Source organism: Macaca fascicularis, chromosome 6, assembly GCF_037993035.2.
Source record: "Macaca fascicularis isolate 582-1 chromosome 6, T2T-MFA8v1.1".
Classification (NCBI taxonomy): Eukaryota; Metazoa; Chordata; class Mammalia; order Primates; family Cercopithecidae; genus Macaca; species Macaca fascicularis.
Window position 1 is genome coordinate 146875717 of NC_088380.1, and position 12520 is coordinate 146888236.

At 42.8% G+C, this 12520-nt stretch overlaps 1 long non-coding RNA gene across 1 annotated transcript in view; it reads right to left on the bottom strand.

Moving 5' to 3' along the window:
* Positions 1-12520, bottom strand: part of LOC141407072 (uncharacterized) — a 57876-nt gene that overhangs the window by 35807 nt on the left and 9549 nt on the right. The window lies entirely within an intron of this gene.

Sequence of the window (12520 nt, forward strand, 5' to 3'; positions counted from 1 at the left end):
TCTCAAACTTTTGCAGGCATTAGAATCAAAGGTTGTGATGTGAATTCCCAAGCTCTCTGCCTGAGATTCTGATTCTCCCTGAGGTTCTGAATTCTTACCTTCTTAGTTCTGTATTCTTCTATACCCTTGTCTGGTGTCTCATGCTTCCCAATACTCTAGATTTTTATCTCTGCAAATGAATCTGAGGGTGTACTTGTCCATATACACTATTGTCAGAGACATCTTTGGCTTTTTTTTCCCTGAAGGCAATCCAGAGCAGAGATTGGGGAAGGCAGGAATGTGTCTGTATCTACTTCTCAAAGGTACATAGATATTCATTAGGAGGAGAGTTTGGGGTAATTATTTGAATGAAAGGAGGGAGGAATTGCTGACTGGCACAAAATGAGAGGTGAGTACAAGGAAAGCAACCCTGGTTTGAGGGCCAAGTTCATTGCCTCCTTCCTCTTTTCCTGATGCTAATCCTACTAAAGGGCTGTCCAGGGATTGACTGGTCTTTCATTCATTCATCCATTAAACAAATGCATATTACATAACTATTATATGCCAGGCAGTAGGAATTCAGTGTTAACTAAGACATTATCTTTCCTCTCCTGTATTTTTCTGTCTCCCCTACTAGAACGGAGACATTCTAGTAGAAAAATACATATAAGCTGGGTGTAGTGGTACCTGCCTGTAGTCCCAGCTATGAGGGAGGGTGAGATGGAAGCATTGCTCAAGCCCAGGAATTTGAGGCTGCATAGAGCCATGATTAGACTGCTGTACTTTCCTCCAGCCTGGGCAACAGAAAGTCAGTCTTGATAAAAGGAAGGAGGAAGTGGAGGGTGGAGGGAAACATTCTTAGCAAAGGGAACAGGGGTTCAAAGGCCATCAGGCAGGAAAGACTTTGGAATGTTTGAGAAACTGAAAGAAGGACTATCTCGCTAGAGTGGAGTGAGAGAGAGAATATTGCAGGATGAGGTTGGAGAGGATGAGGATTAGGGTTTATAGGTCACCATAATTAATGCCTTGGAAAAAGTAGTGTGGGCAAGGGAGTCTTGCCACTTGGGGTAAGAATAGTAGGGGCCAACCTAGAATAACCAAAACAATCTTGAAAATGAAGAACCAAGTTGGAGGACTCACATTTTCTGATTTCAGAACTTACTACAAAGCTATAATAATCAAGACAGTGTGTGGTACTGTCATAAGGATAGACATACAGATAAGTAGAATTGATAGTCCAGGAAAAACCCCTCACATTTATGGTCAATTAATTTTTGATAAGGTTGCCAAGACAATTCAATGGTGAAACAATAGTCTTTTTTCTTTTTCTTTTTTTTCTTTTTCTTTCTTTCTTTTTTTTTGAGATGTAGTCTCACTCTGTTGCCCAGGCTGGAGTGCAGTGGCATGATCTTGGCTCACTGCAGCCTCCCAGGTTCAAGCAATCCTCCCATCTCAGCCTCCCAAGTAGCTGGGACTACAGGCGTGCACCACCACACCAGCTAATTTTTATATTTTTAGTAGAGTCAGGTTTCACCATGTTGGCCAGGCTAGTCTCGAACTCCTCACCTCAGGTGATCCACCCGCCTCAGCCTCCCAAAGTGCTGGGATTACAGGCATGAGCCACTGTGCCTGACTGAAAGGATCATCTTTTTGATACATGGTGCTGAGAAAATTAGATATCCATATGCAAAAGAATGAAGATGAACACCTACTTCACATCATATGTAAAAATTAACTCAAAATGGATCAATAACCTAAACATGAGAGCTAAAATACTTCTTAGAAGAAAACATAGGTATAAATCTTTATGACCTTGGATTTGGCAATGGTTTCTTAGATATGATACCAAAAGCACAAGGAACAAAAGAAAAAAAAATTGGACATCATCAAAATAAAAAACTTCTGTGCACCAAATGACACTGCCTAGAAAGTGAAAAGACAACCCACAGAATGGGATAAAATATTTGCAAATATAAAACTGATAAGGGACCCAAGAGAATTTAAAACTTATATCCACATAAAGATATACATGAATGTTCATAGCAGCATTATTTATGATAGCCAAAAAGTAGAAATAACCCAAATGAGTCACCAACCCAAAATGATGAATGGATAAGTAAAATGTGTTATATCCATACAGTGAAATATTATTTGGCCATAAAATGGAATGAAGCACCCATACATGCTACAGCAAGAATAAACCTTGAAAACATCATTCTAAGTGAATGAAGCCAGTTACAAGGGATCACATATTATATTATTCCATTTATATGAAATATCCGTAATAGGCAAATCTATAAAGTCATAAGGTAAACTAGTGGTTGCCTAGGGCTGGGGGCCTAGGGATAATGGCTATGGGGTGCAGGAATTCTTTTTAGGAGTGATGAAAATGTTCTAAAATAGATGTGATAAGCACAGCATGGTGGCACACACCTGTAGTTCCTGCTACTCAGGAGGCTAAGGCTAGGAGTTAGAGGCCACAGTGTGCTATGATCTTGTATGTGAATAGCCACTGTACTCCAGCCTGGGCAACATAGCAAGATGCCATCTCTAAAAGTTAAAAAAAAACAAAAAACAAAAAAACAGATGTGATGGTTCCACAGCTCTGCATATAATAAAAGTTATTGACTTGAACATTTTGAGTGAATTGTGTGATATGTGAATGATATTTTAAGAAAGCTGTTAAGGTGGGGGTGCAGTAGCTCATGCCTGTGATCCCAGCACTTTGGGAGGCCAAGGTAAGAGGACTGCTTGAGTCCAGGAGTTTCAGGCTGCAGTGAGCTATGGTTGCACCACTGTACTCCATCCTGGGCAACAGAGCAAGACTCTGTCTCTAAAAAAATAGATAATAAAAAATAAAGCTGTTAAAAAATAAAAAGAATGGTAGGGGCCAGAACCTAACAGGAAGGTCAAAATGGGGAGGTTGAAAACCTCTAGGGCCTCTAAGACCAAAGGAATTAGCACTTCTGGACAAGAACTGGGGAATTTTCCAGTACCAATTCCAGGAACCTACTAGCTAAGTGAACCCAAGGGAAGAATCATGGCCTTGGGAGGTTTCTCCAGGTTGTTTTCAGACATGTTTGTTCACCTTCCATTAATATATCCACTTACAAAGGGGATTATAATGTGCAGTGATGCAAACTAGACCATGTTCCTTCACTAGATCCTCTGCTATTTTCTCTATTTATTTTTGAGACAGAGTCTTGCTGTGTCACCCAGTCTGGAGTGCAGTGGTGGGATCTCAGCTCACTGCAACCTCTGCTTCCTGGGTTTAAGCGATCCTCCCACTTTAGCCTCCCAAGTAGCTGGGACTACAGGCGCCTGCCACCATGCTTGTTCAATTTTTGTATCTTTTGTAGAGATGGAGTTTCACCATGTTGGCCAAGCTGGTCTCAAACTCCTGAGCTCAAGTAATCTGCTTGCCTCAGCCTCCCAAAGTGCTGGGGTTACAGGTGTGAGCCACTGTGCCTGGCTTCCTCTGCTATTTTCTTTTCTTTTCTTTTCTTTTGAGACAGGGTTCTGCTCTTGTTGCCTAGGCTGGACTGCAATGACATGATCTCAGCTCACCGCAACCTCCACCTCCCAGATTCAAGCGATTCTCCAGCCTCAGCCTGCCGAGTAGCTGGTATTATAGGAATGTGCCACCACGCCCGGCTAATTTTTGTATTTTTAGCAGAGATGGGGTTTCTCTGTGTTGGTCAGGCTGGTCTCGAACTCTTGACCTCAGGTGATCAGCCTGTCTCGGCCTCCCAAAGTGCTTGGATTACAGACGTGAGCCACCACGCCCCGCCTCCTCTGGTATTTTCTTTTCTTTCTCTTTTTTTTAATTGAGACGGAGTCTCGCTCTGTCGCCCAGACTGGAGTACAGTGGTGTGATCTTGGCTCACTGCAAGCTCCACCTCCTGGGTTCACGCCATTCTCCAGCCTTAGCCTCCCAAGTAGCTGGGACTACAGGTGCCCGCCACCACGCCTGGCTAAGTTTTTGTATTTTTAATAGAGATGGGGTTTCACCGTGTTAGCCAGGATGGTCTCGATCTCCTGACCTCGTGATCTGCCTGCCTTGGCCTCCCAAAGTGCTGGGATTACAGGTGTGAGCCACCGCGCCCGGCCTCCTCTGGTATTTTCAATGACACTACATTTATTTCTGAGACCTTAGTTCCAACCTAGACTTATCTCCTGTTTATTGATAACCATAGGATCACAGAGCTGAAAGGTAATCTCATTTTAAAAATACAGAAACTGAAAAAAAAATTTTTTTAAATACAAAAACTGTGCCCAGGCGCGGTGACTCATGCCTGTAACCCAGCACTTTGGGATGCCGAGGTGGGAGGATCACCTAAGGTTTGGAGTTTGAGACCAGCCTGATCAACATGGAGAAACCCCATCTCTACTAAAAAAATACAGAATTAGCCGGGCGTGGTAGCATGCAACTAATTGGGAGGCTGAGGCAGGAGAATCACTTGTACCCAGGAGGCGGACGTTGTGGTGAGCTGAGGTCATACCACTGCACTCCCGCCTGGGCAACAAGGGCGAAACTCCTTCTCAAAAACAAAACAAAACAAAACAACAACAACAACAAAAAACATAAACTGAGGGTCTAGAGGAGAGAGGGGAGTTGCTTGCTAAAGATCATACTAGATCATCATAGCCAGAGGGTATGATGGCATAGAGGAGACTCAAATCATGGTGAAAAATGGCATAGAGGGGACGCAAATCGTGGTGAAATGCCTTACTCCTAAATTCTCTATCCAAATGACAACATTCTCAATCAATCAGTAATAGCCTATGGAAAGATAGGGCTCAGGCCACGGAGAAGGGATGGATGGTAAGAGGGAAAGGAATAGGTGGATGTGGAGGTGGAAGAAGAGGTAAATGGTAAAGTAGAGGCTGTTACTATGTGTTTACATTTTTTTTTTCTTTAAGCTTGATTTCTTTCCATGTTGGCTTATTCTAATGAACCATGTTGCACTGTGGCCTAGAAGAATTGGTTGGTTTTTTTAAGGTCACTGAAGGGTTTTGGTCATTTCCCTGGCCCACCCCAGTTCCTGAGCCAGAGTGGACAGGCTTTGCTTCTAATAGCTTGTCCTAACCATCTAACTTCAGTTTCTGAATAAAATCCTTATGGCTGGGAAGGTCCTTCACTCCCACTTGCCCTATCCTAGTTTCTCTCTCTTTGCCCTGTGCATCCCCAAATCCTACCTGGATATATAGAGAGGGAGGAAGAAGAAAAGAAGTAAATTTTCCCTTTCATAGATTCACATCAGAAACATCCAGAGCACAGTACAAAGCTCTAGCTCCTAAGCTTTGACTGCTGGGCTAAAAGATGAGAGTTGACTAAGTGGAAAAAGACAGCAAACCCAGCAGAGTCTCCATACCTCACCTCCTCCATTCTTCTGCCTCCAATGCAACTGCTATATAGTGCTGCAGCAGCTCTGAAGCCTTTTTGTCTCAGAACTCCTTTATACCCTTAAAAATTATTAAACACCCAAAGAGCTCTTGTTTATGTATGTGGGTTATATGTATCAATATTTACTGTGTCAGAAGTTAAAACTGGGAATTAAAAAATATCTTCTGCCTGCTGAGGTGGCTCATGCCTGTAATCCCAGCACTTTGGGAGGCTAGGGTGGGCAGATCACCTGAGCTCAGGAGTTCAAGAACAGCCTAGCCAACATGGTGAAACCCTGTCTCTACTAAAAATATAAAAATAAGCCAGGTGTGATGGTGCACACCTGTAGTCCCAGCTATTGGAGGAGGCTAAGGCACGAGAATCGATTCAACCTGTAAGGTGGAGGTTGTAGTGAGCCAAGACTGCACCACTGCACTCCAGCCTAGGTGACGAAGTGACACTGTGTCACCAAAAAATAAAAATAAAAATAAAAAAGAAAAGAAAATCTTACTTTGACACAGTAGGCACATGAAAAAAAATCTTCCAATGAAGGATTTAAAAAATATATATATTCATTTAATAAATGTGAACATAACTTTTTTATAAATATGTATACGTGTGTGTGTGTGTATATATATATATATATGCACACATAAAAAAAATTTTTTTTTTTTGAGATGGAGTCTCGCTCAGTCACCCAGCCTAGAGTGCAGTGGCGCGATCTCGGCTCACTGCAAGCTCCGCCTCCCGGGTTCACGCCATTCTCCTGCCTCAGCCTCCCAAGTAGCTGGGACTACAGGCGCCCGCTGCCACGCCTGGCTAATTTTTTGCATTTTTAGTAGAGACGGGGTTTCACCATGTTAGCCAGGATGGTCTCGATCTCCTGACCTCGTGATCCGCCCGCCTCAGTCTCCCAAAGTGCTGGGATTACAGGCGTGAGCCACTGCGCCCGGCTTTTTTTTTTTAGACAGAGTCTTGTTCTGTCACCCAGGCTGGAGTACACTGATGCCATCTTGGCTCACTGCAACTTCGGCTGCTGGGGTTCAAGCAATTCTTCTGCCTCAGCCTTCCAAGTAGTTGGGATTACAGGTGCATGCCACCACGCCAGGCTAATTTTTGTTTTTTTAGTAGAGACGGGGTTTCACCATGTTGACCAGGCTGGTCTTGAACTCCTGACCTCAGGTGAATCTGCCTGCCTTGGCCTCCTAAAGTGCTGGGATTACAGGCATGAGCCACCACTCCTGGCTAAATAAATATTTTTCAAAACAAAAATATTTAATGAGAAAAGTGGCATCTTCAATGTCTGGCTTTATAAAAGCTGGATTCTCATATCTGCTTCTGTATTCAGTCAAATGCAAGAGTGTTTTGGTTGAAGAATATGAAGAAAATCTGGCTCAACACAGCTATGTAGTTGGAAAAGGAAGAAATACTTCAATAGATTTTTCAGATAACTGGATATTCCCTTCAATACACCAAAATCCAACAACTGTTAGTTTCTTAAAGGTTGAGACCATAACTACAAAATGTCCATACTCTGTTATATTAAAATCCATTGGTCTATCACACACTTTCATTTTGTGGTGTTGTTTTGAGACAGGGTCTTGCTCAGTTACCCGGGGTGGAGTGCAGTGTCTGCAATCACTGCTCATTTCAGCCTTGACTTCCCAGGCTCAGGTGATCCTCCCCCCTCAGACTATAGGCATGCGCCACCACACCCAGCTAATTTTTTTGCATTTTTAGTAGAGACAGGGTTTTGCCATGTTGCCTAGGCTGATCTTGAGCTTCTGGACTCAAGTGATCCTCCAGCTTTGGCCTCCCAAAGTGCTGGGATTATAGGCATGAGCCACGGTGCCCAGCCCTAATTTAAAAAAATTATGTGTAGAGACAGGGTCTCCCTATGTTGCCCAGGCTGGTCTGGAACTCATGGGCTCAAGCGATCCTCCTGCCTCAGCCTCCCAAAGTGCTGGGATTACAGGTGTGGGCTACCACACCTGGCCTATTATTACTTACTTTTTTTTTTTTTTCCAGATGGACTCTCGCTCTGTTGCCCAGGCTGGAGTGTAGTGGTGCCATCTCGGCTCACTGCAACCTCTGCCTCCCGGGTTCAAACAATTCTCATGCCTCAGCCTCCTGAGTAGCTGGGACTACAGGTGCTCACCACCATGCCCAGCTAATTTTTGTATTGTTAATAGAGATGGGGTTTCACCATGTTGGCCAGTCTGGTCTCGAACTCCTGACCTCAAGTGATCCACTTGCCTTGGCCTCCCAAAGTGTTGGGATTACAGGTGTGAGCCACCACGCCTGGCCTAATATACTTTCAATGGATCTTTTACACATGTATGATTTTGTAACATCATGATTGGTCATTTGGAAAACATTGGTTCACTGAACTGTGCAGATCTTTCAAACATTGACACATTTTTATTATATAATATAAAAAATATTTATTAATACCATGATTTATCTCATCAAAAAAGTCTTTAAAACTTTTAGAAAACTGTCAACCAGTAATATGTACAATTTTCCAAAATTCTCATTTTTGCTCAAAGATTTGAATTTTATCATTGGAAATAAATATTGTCAGGTGTTTTCCTTCAAGTGACAGGCTCCAGAGAATGTCTGCCAAATATCCACATCTGAATTACCAACATTTGCCTGTCAGTGCTATTTTCAAGTAAAAATGGTGTTCTATGAAAAAAAAAAAGGCCAATGCAGCTTGCAACCAAATAGCTATGCTCCTTGAGATAACCAATGTACTTTGATAAATAGCAGAAGTGCTCTGTGTATCCTTCTCATTTCCTAACATAGAATATTAAAAACACTTGTACTCAAGAGTCAAGTTTTAATAAAATTAATTTTTACTGCTTCATCAAGGATTCTTAATAAAATTGGCCTTTTCCTGCTTTGAGTGCCCAATGGGGAAGAATATATTTACTGCTAGTACAGTTTGATGCCATTGCCTAATACTGTGCTGAAGTACCAGCGATCTTTGTTTTTTAGAAACAGGAGCTCACTCTGTTGCCCAGGCTGGATTGTAGTGGTGAGATCATAGCTCACTGTAGCCTTAAACTCCTGGGCTCAAGCAATCCTCCTGCCTCGGCCTCTTGAGTAGCAGGGACTACAGGCATGCATCATCATACCCAGCAGTACCAGCAAATTTTTACCCCCCATTGCTTTTGTACCATCACTACGAAAGTCAATATAGTGAAAAATAATACATTAGAATTATAATGAAAATAGTTTTGACTTCATGGATTCCCCTGAAAAGGTCTTGAGGGCTGCAGGAATCTATAGACCATACTCTGAGAATTGTGGGAATATGGCCGGGCGCGGTGGCTCCTGTCTGTAATCTCAGCACTTTGGGAGGCAAAGGCGGGTGGATCATCTGAGGTCAGGAGCTCAAGACCAATCTGGCCAACATGGTGAAACCCCATCTCTACTAAAAATACAAAATGAGTCGTGCGTGGTGGCGGGCGCCTGTAGTCCCAGCTACTTGGGAGGTTGAGGCAGAAGAATTGCTTGAACCTGGGAGGTGAATGTTGCAGTAAGCCGAGATCAAGCCACTGCACTCCAGGCTGGGTGAGAGAGCGAGACTCCGTCATAAAATAAAATAGGATAGAATAGAATAGAGTAGAGTAGAGTAGAACGGAGTAGAGTAGAGTAGAGTAGAATAGAGTGGAGGAGAGTAGAATAGAATAGAATAGAGTAGAGTAGAACAGAGTAGAATAGGGTAGAATAGCATAGAGTAGGGTAGAATAGAGTAGAATAGAATAGAGTAGAGTAGAATACAGTAGAGTAGAATAGAATAGAATAGAATAGAATAGAATAGAATAGAATAGAGTAGAGTAGAGTAGAGTAGAGTAGAGTAGAATAGAATAGAATAGAATAGAATAGAATAGAATAGAATAGAATAGAATAGAATAAAGTAAAAGTAAAGTAAAATAAAATAAAATATTAGCTGGGTGTGGTAGTGCATGCCTATAATCCCAGCTACTTGAGAAGCTGAGGCACAAGAATCACTTGAACCTGGGAGGCGGAGGTTGCAGTGAGCTGAGACCGCTCCACTGTACTCCAGCCTGGGTGATAAAGTGAGACTCCGTCTAGCTGGGTGGGGCTAAGAATTGGCTGGGTGTGGTGGCTCACACCTGTAATCCTAGCACTTTGGGAAACCAAGGCAGGTGGATTACTTGAGGTTGGGAGTTTGAGACCAGCCTGGCCAATATGGCAAAACCCCATCTCTACTAAAAATATATATTAAAAAAAAAAAAAAAAAAAAAGGCCAGGTGTGGTGGTGCATGCCTGTAATCCCAGCTACTCTTGAGGCTGAGGCAGGAGAATTGCTTGAACCCAGGAATTGGAGGTTGCAGTCAGCCGAGATTGCTCCATTGCATTCCAGCCTGGGTGTCACAGCAAGACTTTGTCTCAAAAACAACAACAAAATTGTGGTAATATACCCGTGTATGTGTGTGTATATCAAAGTATAAGTGAAATATTTCTTCCCTAACTTCACATTTCTCTGAGTTAAATGCAGCTCCCTAGATTTTGCACAAAAAAGTGCATTCTAAATTTTTAAAATTTTATTTTTCTTCTTAATTTGTTAAACACAATAATAACAATAAAGATTTTTAAAAACAAAAAATCTACCAACTATCTAAAGTTTGGTTTTAAGGTAATAACTGGGGTGGTTTTGGAAAATAGTTGTTTGTTACAAAGGCATTACATACTCATTGTAAACAAATTCAAACAATATATGCAGAAATAAAATGATATATTTCTAGTAAAAAACTGAAATAATTTCATTTTTCCCCCACTTGGCAGTGTACCATGCACAATCAGCCTTCTGATTTTCTTCGTTCTTTTATTTATTTACTTACTTATGTATTTATTTATTTAGTTTTTGAGATGGAGTCTTGCTCTATCGCCAGGCTGGAGTACAGTGGCATGATTTTGGCTCACTGCATCCTCCGCCTCCTGGGTTCAAGCTATTCCCCCCTGCCTGAGCCTCCCGAGTAGTTGGGACTACAGGCGTGAGCCACCACAGCCAACTAAATTTTTGTATTTTAGTAGAGACGAGGTTTCACCATGTTGGTCGGGATGGTCTCAATCTCCTGACCTCATGATCTGCCTGCCTCAGCCTCTCAAAGTGCTGGGATTACAGGCATGAGCCACTCTGCCTGGCCTCTTCATTCTTTTTAACAAGTATATTGTAGGTCATGTTATAACTGTATCGCAGCTAACTTAACCACTTACTTATTGATGGACAAGTAAGGTTTGCTGGCTTGTTTGTATTGAGACGGAGTCCCACTCTTTTGTCCATGCTGGAGTGCAGTGGCATGATCTTGCGCACTGCAACCTCCATTTCCCACCTTCAAGTGATTCTCATGCCTCAGTCTCCCTAGTAGCTGGGACTACAGGTGTGCACCACCACCCCTGGCTAATTTTTTTTTTTTTTTTTGAGACAGAGTCTCGCTTTGTCACCGAGGTTAGAGTGCAGTGGTGTGATCTCGGCTCACTGCAACCTTTGCTCCAAGGTTCAAGTGATTCTCCTGCCTCAGCCTCCCAAGTAGCTGGGATTACAGGCATCTGCCACCATGCCTGGCTAATTTTTGTATGTTTTAGTATAGATGAAGTTTTGCCACGTTGGTCAGGCTGGTCTCAAACTCCTGACCTCAAGTGATCCACCCGCCTTGGCCTCCCAAAGTGCTAGGATTACAGGTATGAGCCACCCTGTCCTTTTTTTTTTTTTTAGAGATGGGGTTTCACCATGTTGGCCAGGCTGGTCTTGAACTCCTGACCTCAAGTGATCCATCCACCTCAGTCTCCCAAAGTGCTGGGATTATAGGAGTGAGCCACCGTGCCTGGCCCTGACAAGTAAGGTTTTAATGAATGTCCTTGTACACAATTTTTTTTTTTTTTGGGTTAATGTGTGAGGGTTTCTGTGCCACATTTTCCCCAGAGTTGGAAATGGATTTGCTAAATCAAAGGGTAGGTGCACTAAAAAAAAAAAAAAGAAGAAGAAGAAGAAGGACTGGGCACAGTGGTTCATGCCTATAATCCCAGCACTTTGGGAGGCCAAGGTGGATGGATCACTTGAGGTCAGAAGTTCCAGGCCAGACTGGCAAACATGGTGAAACCCGGTCTCTACTAAAAATACAAAAATTAGCCAAGCGTGGTGGCATATTTCTGTAATCCCAGCTACTTGGGAGGCCGAGGCAGGAGAATTGCTTGAACCCAGGAGATGGAGGTTGCAGTGAGTTGAGATCACGCCACTGTACTCCAGCCTGGGCGACAGAGACTCTGTTTCAAAAAAATAAAATGAAGGCACCTCCAAACTTATTTCCCTAAAGATTGTATCAATTACACTACTGCTAATGGTATACAGGGAGTGCAACAGGGAACTTGTGAGAGTAACTGTTGGGCATGAGGATTACCAGGCTCTGAATAGTGGTCAACCAGTGCTTTGAAGGGTTTTTAAGTATTTCTGAGCCCTTCAGTCACTCTCCAGGAATTCTAATATTCATTTGAAATCCCTGGTATACAGAAAAGTATTGCTGTTTTCTTTGGACTCTCTAGTATGGCTCAATCTTGATTTAAAATGTTGCCAGCTTATGGGTGGAGCCATTGGGACAGTTTAGGGCTTTAACCAAACTCCAGAGGCCACAGACAGGCCTGCCCGTATGTCCTACATAACTCTGTAACAGTGATGCAATTCTTTTCAACTGATGAACCTTTTGTGTTGACTAAATCTCTGCTGGAGAAGTCCAATTTTGGCTGTTTTTCTTTTCTTTTTTTTCCCTTGACACCAGAGGTGTAAATGCCAGGGTCTAAGAAGGGCTTCTAGGTGAAAAGTTTAAGAGTAGAGTCCTGACCAGTATATATCTTAATAGCTTCTGTGAGCTTATATCAGACTCATGTCTGGCCTAGACTTTCTACAAGTGTCCTTTTGGGGCCATAGCCACTTCCTTGGGAAAGAACACCTGGTAGGTGGCACTGTTACCTGCCCTGCAGGTGAACACCATGCTGTATCTCCTGATTTAGGGTGTGGCAAACTGAGTTGAGTTCAAACACTCCACAAGAGTCTCCAAGACTGAACTGACTGGGTCACTTCAGAGTGACCCAGTCCTCACTTATAAGCCCAAATTGCTCTTTGAGTTG